This window comes from Esox lucius, chromosome 17, assembly GCF_011004845.1.
Source record: "Esox lucius isolate fEsoLuc1 chromosome 17, fEsoLuc1.pri, whole genome shotgun sequence".
In the NCBI taxonomy this organism is placed as follows: domain Eukaryota; kingdom Metazoa; phylum Chordata; class Actinopteri; order Esociformes; family Esocidae; genus Esox; species Esox lucius.
Window position 1 is genome coordinate 15,522,872 of NC_047585.1, and position 22,228 is coordinate 15,545,099.

Consider the following 22,228-nt stretch of genomic DNA (forward strand, 5'->3'; position numbering starts at 1 on the left):
CAAGGAATTGATTAAATTGCTTAGAACATTAGAACGGTTCCACCTATCCTATATGCTGCGCTAGTTTCTGAAAGTTGCGGATCTCCCCTTTCTGGCAGAGTAAAACATCTCTGGTGTAGGTCTTACTACCTTTTATGGGCATACATAGTTTTATGACTCTCCCCCTCCCAGCGGGTGACCGCTGCTCGCGCTGGAACAGCTGCCAGTTGTAAACAAAGGAGCTGTCAGACGAAGTTAAAAGTTTAATTCACAATGAAGCTAGATACTCCATCGATCATAAGGACATATATTTGGACTTACCTTTATCAATCCAGACATCTTTATTTGAAAATCATGTAAGCTTTGGTTTAGTCTGTGCTTGAGATAAAGCTTCAGGTTCGGTGCCAAATGAATTGTTAGGTTCTTAGAACCTTAACCAGTCTATTGGCAATGTTATCCGATCATGTATGACTGATAAGACATATTGATTGTCCGGAGAGTTACATGGGCATTTGCACATAGTCTATTGGTCATGCATTCCGTTGCTAGCGCTCCGTTAGCCTCCGTTTGCCTTCATTAGCCTAGCTATGGGTTGGATTGACAAGTCTAGTAGCCAGTTAGATTTTCCCCTTCAGTGGTATGCAGATTTTCCAGACGGGGGAGAGCTTCTATATGGATCCTCATTGTGCAATAGTTCGAAGGTTCCATGGACAGTCAATGGGATCAGAATGTTTGTGTTTTTATTGTGGTAAATGGTTTTCTATACTAAACAAATAGCATTAAAAATATTACAGATGTACATCAAACAGAGGAATGATGTAATTTACAGATTTGAGGTAAAGGGAAATGGCTCTTGACACCACTTACAAAAATAGTCTATCAATCCCCAATTTTGTTTCTGATAATGTTGACAAGTTTGGGAAACCATATATGTGTGTATTGCAGAAAATATCAATATTTGAGTTTTAGCCTGTCCATGTGTTTTAGCATGTGCATGAAAACCTTTTTTCTTCCAATCTATATTCTGATGAATTCCTCATAATCTCCCAGGTGCAGTTATAATGGGCAATGGCAGTAAAGGTGTAAATCTCAATTTATTCATTTACACTGAAGGGGAACAAGGACACTAATAGTAAAGTGTTACCTAATAAATGCCATTTGATATTTAAACAACAATGTAAGATACTACAGTACATTATAAGTATGTGCTATGATGTACGGGATGCATCTTTTGTAATTATAGCTTCATTCAGGAAACTTAATCAATGGTCGGTTGTCAGACCTCCATTGCTCTTCATGAGCCTTTTGAAGCTACAATGTATCATTCCTTGTCTCCAGTTTACCAAGTCACATTACCAATGTAAGACATTAGCAGACATCGAAAAGCCTCTCATATAACAACCCTCTGGCTACAAAGCTATTTAAATGTTGCAATTATCTTTTGACCCTTTGGATAAATTAAACACTTTTGCCATGAAGCCGAACATTTTAATACTTTGAAATAGGATTTATGTACGTCATTAATTTGAAATGTATGATGGCATAATGCACTGTAAGTCTCACAGCTTTACACCAGGGACTTTAAAATATTTTGAAGTAAAGATATAGTATAGGCTGACTTTACACAGACTGGCAAAGTCTAAACTACATTTTTCTTAAGTAATTCACCCTTTGACCAATCAGATCTGCTCTCTTGCAAATAATTGGACCAAAAGAACAGATTTGGGTGGTCAGTTTAAAGCAGCCAAAGAGGCATACATTTTTTAAGCATTTGATCGCAGTGATCCAAATGAATAGCTGATCGTGCAACCAGCTCATCCAGCTGTTGCTTCAGGAAACAAATCTTGTCAATAAGCAGAGTAAAGAAATATAGCTTCAATCTCGAGGAAAAGGGATTAAGCAGAGGAAGCTGATTGAAATAAAGATAAGATATTAAATGTGACCCACTCAGACAAATCCAGGCTTATGTCTCAGACCTTATTTTTTTTAGAAAGTGAAGAAAATACAATATTCTGGTCCCATATTGATTTCCTGCTCCTAGTGTTTTGAAACATATGATTATAGCATTACTCAACCGTGTCTTTGAAATGTAGTATTAAAATTCTGTAAGAAATAACTGAAGGAGACTTTCAGTGCTGCCTCTGTTACCAAAATGAAATGCTAACAAGAGCCTGGTTGTGGTATAACGGGATGGTGTGGGTTATAATATAATTATATAGTGTACTTCTTCTCTATGAATAAACATGTATTTACCCAAGGGACATAGGATTATTGCATCTTGTTTTCTACAGAAGCTTTGCAAATGGTACATTGCATTACTTAACTTGTCATATTGCTGTAATGCCTTTCTAACCACAGCTTTTCCAGAGGCAGCTTCTGACATTTGCCTAAGACTTATTCTGTATTCTTCTCGCAGACTCTGTAGCAAGCTGCATAAATCTTACTGCCTGCCCGCTTCCACTGTGTTCCAGTTCTGTACATCTCTACTTCCTCTGCCTGCTACTCAAAATCAAATACCTTTCCTATTTGGCTCCTTCTAAGCTGTTCTTCAATAAAAATAAAAAAGATCCTAGATTGTTAAGGGGATACTTGTCAATTTGCACACAACTGAGATTTGGCTCCCTCAGTTAACCTAAACCCTTTTCAAATTGGAGATGTGTGGGAGGCTGCCATGACGAACAATTAGAGTTATCTGTCTTGATCTGGGATATTAACAAGATATTTTCCCCACCTCACCAGCTCAGAGACTTGATCAAGCAACCTTTCGGTAACCGGTCAGATGCTGCAACCGCCTGGTCACATGACGCCACACGGAAATATTGTATCCCAAGGAGGTTTTGTGTCTATATGCGATGATAAGCTCAGAGAGAGAAACAAGTCAGATCCACTGTAAATATTCTGAGGTAAACTTATGTGTAGGGCGTCCAAAAACAAATATATAACTACTGGATATAGACATGATGGAAGTGTATTAAACATGATAAATGTTCTAAATAATCTTAATATATATAAGAAACTGTTTGCCTGAAGAAGCACTGGCCGGTCAGTGTGCTATGAACATAACCAGTGAGATTCACTCAGGCCCACAGTGTTACGCAACACACAACCAGGGCCTCAAGAAACATGGGCAAATGGAGCACAGGTATATTTAGGAGGTAATAAACTGCTCCAGGACACAGCAGGATTTGTGACAGCTGTGAAAAAAGAAAGATGTTCAGGACCCAGTGGCAGCTGTATTCTAAAAGTCAGCCAGGTAACGAAGTTAAGTCACTAAGTAATTGCAACATGTTGCTCTCCAGGAACAGGGTTGCAGAGCCGTGCACTGCACAGTCCAAACAATCTGTTTCGTTAGACAGTAAGTTGACAGTATTTCCGCTAGTTAGCAAGCTATCCGTTGACTCGTAGGCCAGGACATGAACATGAGCAGCCCCATTGTGCCCCCACTGACACAAAACCAGCTACAAGAAGATTTTCAACTTATAAAACAGACACACACAATAATTAATCATCTACGACACAAAGGTGTATTTTTTTTGTCTCAACACACATTAATTGTGTTAATTGTTTAATTCATTCGTGCTTAATATTAGCCATGTTCTAACACTGACACACTTTTTTTCACACTTAGTTCTTTCCCTTTTAATGGTAGAGCTCTGACATTTCATTTGATTTGCAGTGTTTATTTGTGTCAGCGAATCACATACAGCACAAACATCTTTGATGTCATGCACAGTTAGCCGATCCAAAGAGAAGTTATGTTAGAGATTTCAGAAGAACATGGATATGGGCTCATGTAACAAACCTTGCTACAGCAAACAACAAGGATATTAATACCGATAGCTAGTAACAGTTAAATTAGATACAAAGACAATGCATTCATAGTGAGACTTAAACAGTGTGCTAGTGTTTTTCCACGTAGCTACCAAAGTTAGCACACTATCTTGCTAGGTGATCATTTGCAAGTACACAAAATATTGCAGAATACAGGTGCCACATATCGTGGGTCTCAATTGCTAGTTTGCTTACTGAAGCATTGTAGATGGTTTGGATAGTACTACCGAAGACTCCCGACCCATTCAATGGGTGTGTTCAAACCACTGAGTGGTGCTGTATGTCCTTCCAGGCATTATGTCACCTGGGTGTCTCAAAGGATTGGTTCTCTCATCGTCTGAATATTGCTTTAATAGAAACGGCCCTCATGGCACAAATTTGCATCATGACAGCATTTCAATAGTCCTTAAGGAAGAGCACATCTATGAATAGGAAGATATCCTAAATAAGTACCTGGCTCCAAAAACAAATAAGCCAATATGTTCTCATTCTCATCAGCCTAGTTAATTGTATTGGGATGTAACCATAATAGCTGAAACACGTTCCTGTCTATGGGAATCCTATTATACTTGGCCAGGACTGGGTGCATTGCCTTAGCTTGAGTTCTTGTATAACTATAATAATGAACATCAGAACAGATTAGCAGACAGCTTAGAGGTAAAAAAGCACACAAATCCCTTTCTTTGCCTTTTAATAAGCTACTTTTTCATGCTGCTTCTGTTTCACGAGTGTCAAAAAGTATAATCCTAAAGGAATGTAACCTCTGCCAGCTCGAAACACAATAAACAGTGAAACTGCTATGACACAGCTCAGTTTTCAAGATATCCAAGAGTTGCCGCTGTACTGTTTTATATATGCAGTAGGCCTACATAAAATGATTCAAAAAGCCTGCACAGACTCTCATTTAGAAATAAGTCATAAAATAACCCTGTAATATTAATGACAGTCGAGAGTCAACTCATAGCATGGTTTACTTAAAAATGTCCCATCAATATCAGTACATTGGTTCCAGTATGAACAGAACTATATTTCTGTTTTCATATGCTTTTGTGGCTGGGCGCCTCTAACTAACGCAGCTGTGCCATGTTATTTCATGCCGCGCCATATAAGGAGTAGCGATAGTCAAAGTAGCTGGCGGAAACACAAACAGGGGCTACTGCAAAACACCAGTGCTCCATATCGCTAACAGAATGGTAGCGTCATCATCTGTCCCCTGATAAAAGCACCAGCTAAAACACTGTGGGCGTTATCACTGGTGAGGTCCATGCTGGCAGAGGACAGTTAAGGCTCGTCTAGCATCCAGGGGAGTGATATTACAGGCTTCATTGCCCTTACATCAGCATATCTCAAATCCCCACTCACGGGTGTCACGCACCAGCTGGAGCACAATATAATGCCTTTCCTCATTATAAAGCCCAACAGAAGCCGAACAACCGGAGTCATGTGCAGTAATTCAGCTTCATATAATGAGGTCAGAAAATGCTTTATTACCCTTTAAGTGAGGTCAAGAATAAAGCATCAGTGTCAATATGAGGTTAAAGAAGGTTTGAAATCAATTAGTATTTCAAACTAGATCATTTGTTCATGTCTCAAAGGAAAATGCCAAACTCAGCCAACACACATTAACAAAACCCTATTTGACACTGACGCTTGAATTCCCTCATAGGAAATATAGTAAAAGGAAGTATTGCACACCATGAATGGATATTTCAAATGGTTTAAAGCAATAAAATCTTTGGAAAGCTACCCCATTTTGATATCAAAATGTTTTGCAACCATGCCATGTTAAAAATGTCAAATGTTTAGTATTTGTTTTTGACACTGATTTGGAATCATATTTAAATCGGAAGGATTAGGGTTTGAAAAGCATCAAAGAAAATCATCAGGCAATAATTGTGTATCATCATGGAGGGGGTTTGGCCCGATGTACTGCCTGACACTGTCTACTGTATCCTATGCTGTCCACACCTGTTTCTAAGACTCTTATGAATCAGAAATAGGGTTATAATATTTAGTAACTTTAACCATTAAAATGTTACATCTGTAGGCAAAAAATAGAAACCGCCCTGTTTTATTACAGCCTAATTTCCTAGCGACCAGAGGTTAGTCAGGGGTGAAAAAATATCCGGTTTCTCGTGACCCCATTTTCAAATCAGATTTGGGCTCTGATCCTCTAGTTTGGGAAAGCTGGTTTAAAGGGATTTCACCAGGTTTCCACAGATTAACTGGCGTCTGTGTCTAGTATTAAGTTAGTTAGAGGTGGTTTCCACAAGTTCATCTGACTCTTGGGAGATAGATTAACGGGCTTCATTGCCAAAATCCTGAAGTAGTATTTTTGAGGGCATACAGTAACAAAATGCTTGGGCCTCAATGCTTTCAATTAAATAACGCAACTCAGGTACAAACCATTTAAAGAAAGTGTCATTAAAATGGAAAACATTCAGTTACAATAGTGTTTATGCGTATGGGTGAGTGGGAGTTTCTATGTGTGTACGCCAAGTGAATGAAAGGTAACTGTACGTTCATATGTGGTAAATGGTGGGAAGTGGGAGTTTGAATTTGTGTGTGTGTGTGTGTGTGAAAAACAGCTCCATCGGGGTACAGAGATAGTCGGTTGGTTTAACAGTCTGATGCGGTTATAATCTGGTTATAATGCTCTGTCTGCTAGATTACAGCAGGGAGAACAGCCCATGGCCTGGGAGGCCGAGGTCCATGGTGATCTCTGAATAGAAAATGTCCTGGTGAGCAGGCTTGGTGTGTTCCCCGGGTGGTGCATTGGGCAGACCGCACCGGCCTCTGAGGAGACATACGGCCGCAGATGGACCGGTCTCCCTACCAGCCGGGCGCGTATGCCGTCAATTACACATTCATGACTGTCCATTCCAACAAGTAGAACTGTGCCGCTGCGCCATCTCAACCAGGGTTACATGTGGACGCAGAGGACTTTGAAGCGTCACACCCTCTCTATACCCGGCCTGTCGATTAGCGGGGGCGCGTCTTTCTCTTTTCCATCTACTGAAATCCACTTTCAGCTCCTTTCTTTTCTGCTGGGGGAGAGGTTGTTTACCTGACACTACTCCGCAAGGGCGCCGACCTCCTCCCTAAAGACCGTCTCAGAAACACAACCAACCACGGTTATGTCGTCAGCCTCGATTGGTTCATAAGAGAAATCTGAAATAATACTCCAGATGCATAACATGATAAGCATGACCAGGTTTAAATCCACAGTTGTGTCAGCCCGAATAAGGCCTTTCATTTGTGACTATTGTCATAATAAAGCCTCTTTGTGCTCCACTGCCAAATTGCTGTATGCTGTGTTCCAATTTAGGTGGCTATCTGTGTCCAAATCTGCCATTTTCAACCCGGTCTGAATCTGAAATTGGGAGCTGCTTTTGAATTGTCTGAATATAAATTTTTGTAGAACTTTTAGTACTAGTAATGCTTAGCAATTGCTTGAAAATGTTAAGATAATGTCAATATTTTCTAAAACAGACAGTGCTGTGTTGCATTATTATTATTGTACTTTTAAGTCAGGCGTGTTTTATTTATGTTTAATGAAATAGAAAATAGTTTTATTGCATATAATTCATACATGTTGCTGTCATACTGTCTATCAGAGTGTTGGTCAACTGCACAGTTCTGACAATGAAGGGATTGGCTATAATGCTTTGGAATGGATAAACAGAATGACTTTATAGTGATCTGGAGGAAGGCTGTTAATGTGTCTCAAAACAGTTACAACATGATCCGCATCTGCACCATTTGATCCATAAACTTCACCCCGAGGATTCAACCCTTTAGGCATCTTTATGCACCATTGATCTCGGTGAGAAGATGAAGTAATATGCCTACCTGGAATCGTAACAGTGCAGAGAGACTGCAACACATTTCGCTGCCCCCTTCTTATTTCTGAAGTAAGCTGCGCCACTGACCAGCTGTCCTAATCAGCTCACAGGCAGGTGAGGGAAAATGGCTCCGGGAACAGGCTATATATCAGTACAATTTTCTAAACGCGCTTTGGCACATTCACTAAAACTAATGGAAAGAAGCACACTTTTGAGACATAATTAACGTGCAGTCACTGACGCATCTATTGAGATAGCATAATATTCTTGTGCTATAGATATGCTAGGTCTATATTAAATTAACCCTTAATAAGGAGGTTGGACTGGTAATAAATGAGTATAAACATGTAATAATTATGCTATGGAGATGAAGGTAATGTAAATCATTACCTCGTGGTCATTGGATCTATTTTTGCCATTTCTACCCTTTAGCACTACAGGTAATTCCCCATATTTAAAATGCATCAGATTGAGGAAAGACATCCTCATTGCTTAATTTCATTTTGGAGGTCATTATTTTGCAATTTGCATTGCTTTCATGAGCTTCATGCGATTCCTTGAAAACATTAGCCAGGACATTTCCAGGGGGTGATTTTTTTTTATTATCTGTAAATCTGAATAGTACACAAAGTACTTCTTCTGTACAGTGTGTCAACCCCTCCAAGAAATAGATGTAATGTATTTCTCTGAATATTCATAACTGAACAAAAAGTGCCATCAGCACACTGTTACTCTCCTACTGCCTTCCTTCCAAGCCCCAGTCTCCCTTGGAAATACCACTAATATTTAGCAATCTTCCTGCCACTTTTAGGGAAGGCAAGTTTTTTTTTCATAACAAATTATCTAAAGGGGGTCTCCAACAGTTTCTTTATTTATTTAGCTTTCAGTTAGGCACTATGTTCTCTTTTCCACTCCCTTGAAATGTTTCCCTAGGTCTTTAGTGTCCAAGAGAAAGTTTTCTGTCAATATACCTGGTTAAAAAACACTCTAAGGGGTACCCTATTAAGGTTTAGAAAATGTCTAAAATGATGTGTTTGTTTTATTTTTTATTTCTAAGCTTAACCCTTACCCTAAACGTTCTTCTTAACCAAATACAAACCCAATCTTAGCAAGCAGTTGCTTATCAACATTTAGTAATTCTTTCAACAAACATTTAACAGATTATCTATACTCTATTTATCTATTTCAACTAACTATCATAGTTATTCCATCCAATTTCCATCTATAGAACATCTACAGATGGAAATTTGGACTTCCAAAATAACCACTGTATCCATTAAATCACATCACATTTTTAGGTCTGGATGAAAACAAAGGTTTTTGAGCATAATTCCCCTTTAACAGCACATCAGGGCTTTTAATTGTGCATCCACCAAGACAGGAATATGTCTGTATCCTACTGCGGCTGCCATTTCATACAAATAACAAATAATATATACAAATTTTCTTTTTTCCACACTTCTGCACAATAAGCCTACTTTGTAGTTTGAGAAGGTTTTGGGAAAAGTTCAAAGTTCAAAGTATTTCTGCCACCCACCATGACGCAGTTCTCATTAGCAACTGGCTACACATGGAGTGATCAAACACATGCACCACAGAGACAGAAGGGGCAACATGCTGCAAATTAATTGCCATATTCAGAATTGTGTCAGGTTTGGCTTTTTAAAACAATAACGGCTAACCAGGGGTTGGGTAATGTCAATGTTGCAATAATTAGATAATAGCTGGAAACCTGGGGATTTCTTTACTTGGGATTTTTTTTTATGGCATTATGGGGTTGAACAGCTAAAAACTGAACATCTTTTCAGAATTGCTTTACATGTCTTATATAGGCTACCAGTAGAATGCAATTGATCGAATGGAGACTTCTGGTCTGAAATCTACGAAATGTGTATTTCTGGTTAAACTTATTATTTAAAATTAATTCCCCAAATAAGCATGAAACTAAAAGTACATATCTTTAGTGTCTTGGTGATCCCAATTTATCCAACAACAGTCCAAAGAATATGAAAAGAAAAATAATATGTACTTGGGCATGTTTTGGTATTACAATAAATGCTGGGTGGAAGAAGGCACACATTACAGGCCCATCCGTCCTAAGGGATACCGTACTGGTCTGAAAAACACTTCTTAGAATGTCCCCCCCTGTGGCACAATAGTAACAAAGTGTGCAAAGATAAAAAGAATTGCCTCATCATGTCTTCAGTTGAAGTGCATTCTGGAGAAGATACACAAACCTGACCTCGTGCTGCGTTAGCAGTTGTTAGCAGCAGTCACATAAAGCATAGTAAATAATTCAATAGTCCCAATGCTCAGATATTTCCATAAGCTGGTTGTTTGGTGGTTTTGGTCTTATTAAGCCTTCTATTGAAGCCGTTCCCAATGAGAGATCGTGTCTCACCATGATTCAGTAAGGAAATGATGCAGGCACAAAGTTTGTACTGTTACTCCAAGGACTGTAACTTTATAAGAAATCCAACTGCTAGCTAATGTAACAAACATTTTTCACATTTAATTTAAAAGCATAGTACTGCTGCATCATCAGGGAAAGAAAGCTGTAGGGTGTTAACTAAATGATAAGTGAAGTAGCTTTAAATGTAGCTACGGTGAAAAATAAATAATGAATGGGATAAAGCTAGGATGTTTTTCACCTCATCAGCTTCTGGATTGGAAGGAGACTACCACTAGAATACCTCAATGCCTCTAAACTTGATGATGATCGAAATAAAGCCATGGTGTTAAATTATTAAGTTGTTGCTAGCTATAACCCTAGACCAGCCTAAAACGTGGCTTAAATCTGCATGAAATTCTGTGACACAGTTTGAATACAATTATTTCAGATTCTTGGAAGAGTGGAGAATTACAAAAGGTAAATACATGTAATATAATCCCTTTTTAAATCAAAAGTTAAGGCACACTGTGTAGACTGTGCAAGGGGTGTGTGGACTTTTACTACTGACTTTTTACTACTTTTACTACGGTCTCTCTGTTGGTTCAGTCACTGTCTCACTACACTCTGGGTCTCTCTGTCTCTCTGTTGGTTCAGTCACTGTCTCACTACTCTCTGGGTCACTAGTCTCTCTGTTGGTTCAGTCACTGTCTCACTACTCTCTGGGTCTCTCTGTCTCTCTGTTGGTTCAGTCACTGTCTCACTACTCTCTGGGTCTCTCTGTCTCTCTGTTGGTTCAGTCACTGTCTCACTACTCTATGGGTCTCTCTGTATCTCTGTTGGTTCAGTCACTGTCTCACTACTCTCTGGGTCTCTCTGTCTCTCTGTTGGTTCAGTCACTGTCTCACTACTCTCTGGTTCACTAGACTCTCTGTTGGTTCAGTCACTGTCTCACTACTCTCTGTGTCTCTCTGTCTCTCTGTTGGTTCAGTCACTGTCTCACTACTCTCTGGGTCTCTCTGTCTCTCTGTTGGTTCAGTCACTGTCTCACTACTCTCTGGGTCTCTCTGTCTCTCTGTTGGTTCAGTCACTGTCTCACTACTCTATGGGTCTCTCTGTATTTCTGTTGGTTCAGTCACTGTCTCACTACTCTCTGGGTTTCTCTGTCTCTCTGTTGGTTCAGTCAATGTCTCACTACTCTCTGGGTCTCTCTGTCTCTCTGTTGGTTCAGTCAATGTCTCACTACTCTCTGGGTCACTCTGTCTCTCTGTTGGTTCAGTCACTGTCTCACTACTCTCTGGGTCTCTCTGTCTCTCTGTTGGTTCAGTCACTGTCTCACTACTCTCTGGGTCTCTCTGTCTCTCTGTTGGTTCAGTCAATGTCTCACTACTCTCTGGGCCACTCTGTCTTCCCACACCTGCCGTCTGTCCATCAGCCTGCTCCTCCTCCAGCACATCTACCCTAACTTTAGACACTGGCTCTCTAGTTTACGATCCTTTTTCCAAAAAAATTTGAATTGTACAAAGGAGTTATTGAAATGAATGAGATATTGTTACTTTACATTTGACATTTTATTAAAAAGTTTTGTTTGTGCAATTTTTAGCCTTTGTGGTCACCTTGCTAACGTTGCTTCCATTCGTGGTTTCCTAGTCTGTGAGGAAAAGAAGTACGTTATTCTGCCTTTTTCATCACAGGAAAAATATGAACCCATTATCTAGCTACCTGTCTAATTCTTCACAAAATGAAAATGCCAACAGCAGCACTACCATTGCAACTTTTAAACATACAGCTCCGGAAAATATTAAGAGACCACTGCAACTTTTTCTTTCCTTTTCAAAAAAGTTTCAAAGGAATGTTTTGAGTGAGGAACAGAAGCGTACAATTTGCAGTGTTTTTTTTTTTATTTTAACCCTTCTGTTCCTCACTCAAAACCTTCCTTTTCGACTTTTTTGGAAAGGAGGGAAAAAGGTGCAGTGGCCTCTTAATTTTTTTCCAGAGCTGTATAGACAACGTAGCTAAAAGACACGGTAGAGTCTTCATTCTGCGTGATTTCTCTTGCTTTAAATATTTTTGCATTTTACTGTTATCTTACTAAGGCGCTAGTAGCTGATCGCTACCCGACATTTCTTCACAAAGTTAAGAGCGGATTGGCTATCCAACTTCGCTCCTTAGTACAGTGTTCCTTAGAAAAATGCATATTTTTTTAATAATGGCAGAACAATTTTTTAGGCGGCCCGCCCAAGGGATTCTATAACAGACGAATTCCTGCACCCTACCGCAAACTTCAGTCAGCTAAAACAATACATCAATTCAGAAAAAACTTTTTTATTGAAAGATCTGGACATCATTCTCTTCTTCCATCCCTTAAAGGCAGCAGGTAAAAGGTAGCCGACATGATTTCCTGTCCTGTAAGAATAAAATGTGTTTTATTGAAATCCAATCTACAGCCTATGAGACGACAACACCTCCAGCTGTGGAATGATTGCTGACTAAATGCCTCTCAGCGAATAAAAAGCCTTTTAACACTAATTGCCTTTTGGGGGCATTTTCACCTTTTATGAGGGGGAAAAAACAGAAGTACAGCAACTGCATAAGGAAGTAGGATTGAAATAGATAATATAAAAAACACCTCTTATTCATTTGATTTCCAGTCATGTAGTGTGCCTGCGACTTGGCCAGCAGTGGACTGCAGATGGGACCATTGTAGTGTTCCTAGATCGTATACAGTACTCGATTACAACAATGAACTATTGTTGCACATTCTGGTACACATTTCTTTTCAAGAATACAGGCAGTTTCATCCATGAGCTGAAGTACAAAGACCCTCTGTCCTAGTCCACACTTTTGAAAAGATGTATTCTTGACTTCTTTAGAAATTGCCTGCTATCTTTTAGCTTGAACTGTCTGCTTGAACTCACTGCTCGATGCTTGTAAGTTAGATTACACTGAAAGATTCACCACTACAGTATCTAACTTTAATCCTGAAATGCCTTCATGCAAAAGTGCTGTTCCAAATAAACACCCACGGGTGTCTGTGTGCCTCTGTCAGCTACAGTAGTTGTGTTTTTAGAACACATGGAATAAACTAGGATGCTGTACAAACAAACCAATTTGTATAAAAGAAGGTTAGAGGGTTAGAGCTTCCAGGGATGGTCGTACAGCGATGTCCTGTTTCTCTGGAAAGAAACCCTCTGTTGAAGAGCTTTGGTCCCTCAGTCCCACACACTTCTGTCTAAAAACATTATTAATAAACCATAGGACCTGGCGCTGTACTGGAAAAAGGACCTGAGGGGTTGGCTGTGTCAAATATCCTTCTCAGTTAAAGTCTTTCTTAAAGAAAACATATGAGTACTTGTGCCAAGGTGATTGATATTGGTATTCAGATATATATGTGTCATAAAATATGAATATACAGTATGCCCCTCCGCTATTCTCATTCGCAGACGTAGGGCAAGATTGCTGCCTACACCACTGACAATTCAGCTTGGCAAAAAGAATGCCTGCATCAACACAATGACTGGCAATACACCCAATGAACAAACAATGTGGCTCCTCGACGGGCAGAGTACTAGAGAGCCCCCTGGCCTGATATGACACAGGAGGCGTGTAAACCGCTGTTTGTGCACTGGCAAAGTAGTATCAGGGGCCTGCAGCTTCCTCCTCATCCATAATGATGTTATGAACTATCGCACAGCGCTGTTTACTATTAAAAACAAGCAGAGAGCTGCACAAAGGCAGGGACTATTCCAGTGGTGCTAGAGAACTGACACAGAGCATTTGTCTTTATTTGCTGCTCTTTGCCCAGTTATTCTCCAAAGCGCAGGTGTGGCATCACCCTCAGAGGTAAGACCCCGTGGTCATGAAAGTAATTCTGTTAGTCACGATGTTCTGTAGAAACTACTTTAACTCCATAGTCAATAACTAGTGGGGTCCATCGGACAGTGCTTCTACGATCAGTGAGGCACTATAGTCTGGAGCCTGATGATATTACAGGGCATTTAAGCGAAGAACGCACTCATACGGAAGGGGCCGTGCAGAGATGCGTGTCCTGCTGGACTTAGGCATTGGATGAGCTCTGATTACAAGAACTGGATGTGTTTCTGGATCTGGAAACGCAGACAGTAACGCAATGATCAAAGCAGGTTTGTATATTTGTACCGTATGAGACCTAGGAAATTGCTACACAGGCAACCATAGATCAAAAACCATAAGTTCTGTACTGTAACCTATTCCTGATCGATTGTATGAAAGGTTATTCAATCTCCTGAAACAGTAATTGGCCTGATTTAATTCACATACTTGTTAAAGTGCCCTGGGGTGATCTAGCACAAGGAGTGCAAACCTACTGTAGGGGGCACCCCCCCCCAAAATAAATCACCTGAGCTTCCAGGGGGGAGGGGGGGCCATGATTTGTGGGGTAAAACATTAAATTATTAATATATATAATAATTATATATAATATATTCTCTTTTATCTATTTCAATAGGGGTGTCATGTGTAATTACATGTATTATTTTAATATTATTCATATAATTGGCCCAATTATAAAAACCTCAGTCACAATGCAAACTTCAAGGAGATATCGCAAATTTGCTCCCACCTTGTGGAAGTCAACTGAATTAAAGTAACCTCAATTTGCATTCAAACCAACTCTCCACATACAATGCACTTGCGCTGACCGGCCATCGTTCCTGAGAGAAGTGGTCAAGACTTGGTTCCTGTAGGTGATGTTGTACATGACATAAGCATGTGTGGATGGCCCGCACCTTTTTCAACAGCAGCTTGATAATCCAGGAACCTATGAACCTATCCTATTTGTGGGTTTCAGCTCTGCATTTAACACCATCACACTAGAACCTCTGGGAACCATTAAGCCGTGACTTTCTGTTCATTTCTGGAACATGATTTGATTTCATAGCTACAATGAGATTGTCAACATGGCATTGCAATATAATTTAAATGGTTGGCTGTGTGTTTTAAAGGCAAAGAGGTAATTACATAACATAAGCAAGCCAGGGGTTCTAACCTAGGAAGTTGCATGCAGGAGTACCAAGAAAGCGGGCTGCTTTGGATTTGTGAATGCAAGTCCAACTATGCTACTGATCCAGGCAGAATTTCAGAATTATGAAAGACATGCATGCAGAGTACTGTGTAGAACACAACACTGATTTTATCCAACTAGTTAACGCATCCAGCATCGCCATGCCTTTCATAAATTCTGCAGTTAGTCTGGGCAGACTGGAACGTAAAATCTATTTCATAGCTAGAATGACTGGGAGATCATGAGATAGCGTAAAATAGTGATGTTGCCATGTTACAAATATCATTTGCATTAAAATTTCAAAATAATCGTACTTGTAAGCTGTATTATTTCTGGCTTGGTTTACTGCTACAGTATAAGTGGTCTCAGAAAGTAAACGGTTGACAGGGCGGCTGATTCCTTTTCAACCGAGCATAGTATAACTATCATCACAATAACATAATATATCAAACAAGCTAGCCTGCTAACCATGCCCAAAGCTAATTAGATCAAGTCTATAGCAGCTACAGCCTGTGTGTTAGTTGAATGGACCAGGTAGGTACAAACATGAACAACAACGAAAACGGTATTACAAACTATAAGTAGTGAAATATGACACCTAAATGGAGGTGTCATGTTTATTACATTTTTTGTAGGGGAGAACCTTTCCATCCATTCTCTGCCAGCATTTTTCTGGCCAGCTTTCCAAGTTAAAAACATGATTTCACATTGATAGCTATATGTTCGTTAGGGGAAAACATTGTTTGCATCTGTCAGCTAACTTCAAAGTGAAAACAATTATGGCCAGCAGTCCTAGCTACCTTGAGGAAGGTAATGGGAGTTTTATCTCTTCCTTCTAGCCACGACCGTACTGTGGGCTGCCTTTTCTACAACGACAGAGGTGCAACACAACTTTCCCTGCATCATTGCATATTCATCGGTGAATCACTGTGACATGCATTACAAATGATAGTGTAATCCCTATGTGTAAAAATGAATGTACGTAAATAATTCAAGTCACGTTAGTTCATATTCAACTGCTGATTGGTCAATAGCCTTATTCAACGCATCAAATAGTGTTATTTAACGCATATATTTTGAGAAGCAAACACCCTAAAAGCATCCCATACTCTAGTGGAGTTTAGTTCTGCCTTTCACATGCCAAACAGTAGGCTACTGCATTGGTGGTGGATTTCCTTCCTCCGCTGAGATTTCAGCCAGTGTGGCTTTATTTTCCTTTTGGCCTGTTTGCTTTGTTTACAGTATGTAGCTACTGATGCTTGTAGCCTGCTTGTCCTCAGCAATTATTTTTTGTCGCTGGCCAGATGCCTGGTCAACTGGGTGGCAGTCTGCACCTCTAACCACTACGCTGTTTAACAAAGGGTAGGCCGTCCGTCTATCAATCAGTCAGAAACATTCACTGTTATTGTCGGTCTGCGTTTACATGATCAGGCGTTAATAAATTCTGCTGAATAAATATTATGAAACACTATCATTCCGCTACTACTGCAGATATATTATGGATATTTTCTGATAACACAATTATAAAAATGATACAAAATGCCCCTTTAATGCAAATGCACCAAATATGACGTCAAGTGAAAGCCATAGCTGTCCAACAACACAACTATAAGACAGAACAGAGCAAAATACATTGAATGTAAAATAGGGGCACTGGTGAAAAAAGGCTGACAACACCTGATCTAGCAGTCTCAGCCATTGCCTACATAGTGGTGCAAGTTGGATCCTGGCACTGCTATTCTAGCACACCCCCTCCTAAATTTCCCCACTGTCCTATATAGGGTTGTAAAGGTAATACTTGCACCGTATAAAGTTTGCCAATAAACTACAAGAGCAATGGTATCTTTCAAGGCTTTAATTTAACCGAGTTCTTCTTTCAGTCAATGGAAGACCGGCCACCCTTTAGAGCCCAGCTCCTCTCGAGGTTTGTTACTATGTTTCAACCACACTAGGGTGTTTTTTTTCTCCCCTCTGTGGTTAAATATCTCGTTGTTGCATTGTGGGACTTTAGGCTGGTACCATTTCAAGATCTTTGTGAAAACTGCAGATGAAAAAGGGGATTTATGAAGCAGATTTGATAGATTCATGTATCTATTGGACATTTTGACTACTTCAAATCACAGGTGTAGCTATGTTGGTGGAGCATGGCGCATGAAATAAAAGGGTGGTGGATTCAACACCCACAAGGGGCCAGTATGACAAAGTATGTGTTCACTTCTGTCAACTAAGTGTCTGCTAATGTTATTATCTCTGCCCCTCTGTATGGCCTTTTCACATGAGAAATATAACAATATAATAGAATGGAAAAACATCCTACATTTAAATTGTGACATTATCCGAAATACAAACCACGAACTTTGTGAATACTGTTTGTGTTTAATACAAAGACGTCTTCATGAAATATTCTTTACACATTGCCATTTATTTGACTATGTCAATATGTATATGCAGTCAGTGAACAGTTGCTTATTGTTAAATTGCTGATTCAGTATTTTTTATTTTAATAATTAAGCAATTTTCTCTTGAACCATTATAGTCTATCTAGAAACTCCAAGACAATATGGACAAAGGGTACAAAAAAACATATTCTACATGAATATGCTAGTTGCAAAAATGTGCCGTATATTTCCTAAAAAGGTACTGGAGATTCTAGCAGCTTTGGTCATTTACTGGTAACTGTGAAAAATCTAACAAAAACATGGGGGGAAATAAGCAAATGGAACTGCCCCACTCAAAAAAATGAAGGAACAACTATTAAAGAGGCAAAAAGGTTATCTTCACAAAACACAGAACGCTTCACGGTGCCTCTCGATTGGGCATGGTTACATGGGGGAATTAGTATGTTGAGAACCTTTCTTTCATGGTGTGATGAAAACGTCCACCAAGACCCAGATAATAATTCCACAACTTCATGAAGCGTGAATTTAGGAAAAAGTCAAAAGATCTATTTTATTTCAACATGTTGACTAATAAAGTGTCTCTGTATCGTCCTGTTACAGCTGAGTGAGTGGTGACGGGATTTGTGCCAAGGCTGCATGGCTACTGGTTAAGAGGGTCCGACACATTTGGCTGAACTTCACTGCTGCCTGACTGAATCCAGCTCCAACAAGAGATCAAATGAGAAGAAAATGCTGAAGCTCCACGCATGTGTAACAGGCACAAAGCCTCTCTTTCGGACTGAGCGAGGTTGACCAGCAATCCATTCAATTATGAACACAATAGCCTAATTGACACTTGTTTCAGATGCTTTCTGGAGACAAATGTTTTTCCAACAGTGTTACATATTTTACATGGATGCCAAAGGTAACTATATAGAACATTTAGAAATTGCACCTTTTTAGTGACATATTATACTGGAGAGAAGGGAAAATATGTACATGAAATACTGTCCCCCATCAGCCTTTATCTGAATTCTTTAACCAGCAGAAACCACCCAATTACAGTAATATGGCATGTCTCTTAATGTATCTACCTCAGAATCTTTTTAATGTCACAATTCTGCACTACATCACATCTGACCAGCTGGTGGCCTGCTGCAAGCTCAACATTAAAGGCTGTTGTTTTGTTATTCTACTTCCTGCGAAGCTGCATTTGCCAGCTGGGCAATCTCCAGACTGTGATTGGCATACGTGGTAACAATTAACACACATGCATGAACCAACCAACCATGTAGGACTATCTATTGCAGATAATTACGCCAGATAGTGAGTGATTCCCGAGCTTGGTCTGTCAAGGGTGCCTGCCGTGTCCAAGGAGCTGCGCGGTGCATGTCAGTCAGATGATTGCTCTCATCAAGAACACAGGACCCAGAAGCAGTGCTGACTATTTCAAACACAGGACTGCCCGGCCAATTTGTTCTTGTTATCATGGAATTCATGATTGAGGGAACGCTCTCTGTAATGTCTGAATGAAGTGCCAGGGGACAGAGGATCCATTCATAGATATCAGACGAACCCGGTGGCAATTTGCAGCACAGCCCGATCTATATAATTCATCTAAGGGATGCTTTTCTTCTTCCACAGCAAAGCAGATACCACACCTTATCATACATTGTCCATTCAGAGCACACCTAACAAGTAAGTCAAACACAGAGGACCCTTGCAGGCACAGACACGGCTATGGAGAAAGCAGACAGCATCCGCTGACACTAGCCTACACAAATAACACATCTGATTCCACAGTAATTATTTAATATCCGAGCAGAACATAAACCCAACAGATGCCCATATATCTATTATTCATATTAAAGGAACAGGTTTATTGGTGCCTCTGACTACAGTGAGTGTAAAGGGGACACGTGCCCCTCCATCAAATAAAGCCACTGTGCCACAGCAGAGAACCACGAGGCAGGTGGACAGACGCTCTGATTAATCCCAAGTTAATCAGCAGGAAATGAGTTTGAATGGTTGCAGAAGAGAACTAGGTAGGGTGCTGGTTAGAATATTGATATCGCCGTTATTGATGTCTTTCAGATACCGTGTGAAACTATTGGCTAAACGTATAATCCTATTTCTAGACTATAGCCTGGAGTCGACATAACGGAGAGAATGTAGGAGAGCCTTTGTAGAATATGTGTTTGCTTTATCTAGTTGGCTAGACATTGGATACTATGACCACAGTTGCTAGTCAGCTACATAATCAGAAAATCCGTGGGGGATTATGATAGGGATTCAGCGCAAGGGATTAGGATACCAAACATCTGCACGCACCGACAAGCGTGGTGAAACACAGCAACGGACTCGAAGAGCTGTGGCTCATAAAATGCGTATATTATTGGCAAACTGCTCCCGAACATCATCAGCACTCATGAAAATCAGATCACTAACACTCCAAGTTGTTACACGCGCCTTCAATTCACTGGAAACTGTTCACCGACCTAAAAAAGTATCCACAAATGTTGTAATTATTAACAATTAACACTGCGAGTTTCATGGAAAAGTTACAGAGGTGGCTTTTCACGTTCAATGGGGCTCATCTCATGGGCTAGCTATCTCACACTGGTTGAACAAATCCACTAGACTGAAATGCAATTACAGATAAGCTTAAGGCTAAAGCAAATAAATCAATAAACAAACAAACATTTTGACAGCAAAATATTTTCAATTAAGCAACAAAAACACAGACAACAGAACACACTAAAAAAATTATATCAAAAATAAAATCGCTTACCGTAAACGTAATTATCCCTGCAATTTGGAGGCTATTTCATTTAAATAATCCGTGTTTCGATAGTCCTAACACAATTCTGTACACAGACATCACTGTTGAATCGTGGCGATGCTGACAGCGGCTGAGAATGCTCTATGAATAGGCTATCCGTCCCTGAATATCCGTCCCTCACTCGAGAGTGCAAGTTAATAAGCTATCCCGGACCAAATACATTCAAATAGTGGTCTATCGCATTATTTTACTATTATCATAGTTTGCAGTTTGCTTAACACCGATCTCCCCGCGACTGTTAACTAAAGACGTAGCCTACTTACTGTGATGCATCAGTTTCCCTCCCCTACCCGGAGCAGAGCAGCCACACGAGCTGACTCTCGGCGAGGCACTCACTTCACGAGCAGCCAAGCAGAACAGACCCTTCTGGGTAGTCTAAGCAGTATAGGGATATAATAGAGCAATTCTTTCAGCAGGGCTCTAACACAAAACAACTACGCGAGATGTAAAGCGGTCCAATTCTGCACTACTGTACTACGTGTCCAATTGACTAGCGCCATGCAATTAAATTACATTACATTCTTCTACCTTATCCAACAGTGGCGTGCGCTGGCATGAGAGGGACAACTACAGCTCCCACATTCTTCGGACCTGTCTTGAGTGAAATAGCTGGTACATGAACGTATAAAGTTCACTGGCATTAAAGCAACAGTAATCTAGCTATATCGACAGCACTATGATAGTACAGTAGGTAAGATCAAAGAAAGAGCAAGTGTCTACTAAAATCTTGTCTCCAGAGACGACGAACAAAAGCATGAAAATTGCCAAATTAATTAATTTGTTCGGGCTTATATATATATTTTCTCTACATTTGCAATACTGTGTCTATGGATTTTGTTCCCTCAAGCAGACAGGTAATAATCAAGGTTTATCCTGACAGAGGCAGGGTTTTAGTGGCCACACGCTATGGATCAGCCAGTTAACTCTGAGAAGACTACACCCATAATGCATTAGCTGATCAAATATTTATTTCTTCTTAATGAGATCACATCTCACCATCCGGATATTGCATTTTCCATTCAATACCATGAAATTCCCCTCAATTAAGCAGAATTGGCTGATGGAATCAATATTTACTATTGATAACTATGCGACTGTTAAAAGAATATATGGATGTGTATTGGGAGCAGGAAGTCCATGAGGTCAGTTGCAGGTCCTTAAGCCTTCGAATCGGCTTGTTAGTCAATTCAATGATTCTATCAGCACCTGTAGCTCCTGTGGAATGCTCCAGTCCAGTAGGCTACCAGTCCGTAAACGCAACTCACGATGCCAGGAGGATGAAGTCAATGGTTTAATCAAATTCGTGTATTCTGACTACGTGTGTGCGCGTGGTCGTGCAACCATATTCATTTGGATATTCTGGTGCATACTGTCAAGCTAGAATATGTGTCAGCAATGCGTGATCCTTTGAAGGTGAATCAGTACATTGCATCTGAAATGTGTCCCCAAGCATCTGTCAAGTGATGCCTACCAGTACTGTACATGCACAAATATTTCCACAAGCTCCATCTCAAGAATGCTTACCAAGTGTTTTTGTGAAAACACTGTGAGCTACAATACATTATTATACCAAGTAGTAATTCTCTCTCACCCTCTCTCGGTGTGTGTGTGTGTGTGTATGTGTGTGTGTGTGTGTGTGTGTGTGTGTGTTTGTGTTTACTACGCTAATCACAAAAATATACCACCCTCCTGGGAATATACAACTATCCACTAGGTGGCAACAAGCTTTCAAGTGAGTTGTCAAAATAAACCCCTTTCCGACAGAGGTAATTGCCAGTAGCCTATCATACTGACGTTTGAATTGAGTGGTTGTTTATTTTAATCTAAACTTAAAGTAACATTATTTGGTCTGTCTGTCAATCTTTGTATATGTATTTGGATACTATTATGTTGAATTAAACCATAAGTTTGCCTCACCTACTT

At 40.0% G+C, this 22,228-nt stretch overlaps 1 protein-coding gene across 6 annotated transcripts in view; it reads right to left on the bottom strand.

Annotated features, from left to right (window-relative positions):
• The window catches only part of cntn4 (contactin 4), a 176,126-nt gene extending 155,029 nt beyond the window's left edge, over positions 1-21,097 (bottom strand). Inside the window, exons 1-2 of one of the 6 annotated variants that reach the window (XM_029113735.2) lie at positions 20,834-21,097; positions 20,255-20,680 (exon numbers count right to left, since the gene is read on the bottom strand). The gene's annotated coding sequence lies outside the window, so the exon portion shown is untranslated. Of the gene's footprint in view, positions 1-300; positions 520-20,254; positions 20,803-20,833 lie in introns of those variants that run through there. The other 5 variants (XM_029113738.2, XM_029113736.2, XM_029113734.2 and 2 more) reach the window with 5 other exon arrangements.
• Positions 21,098-22,228: the final 1,131 nt, after the last annotated feature.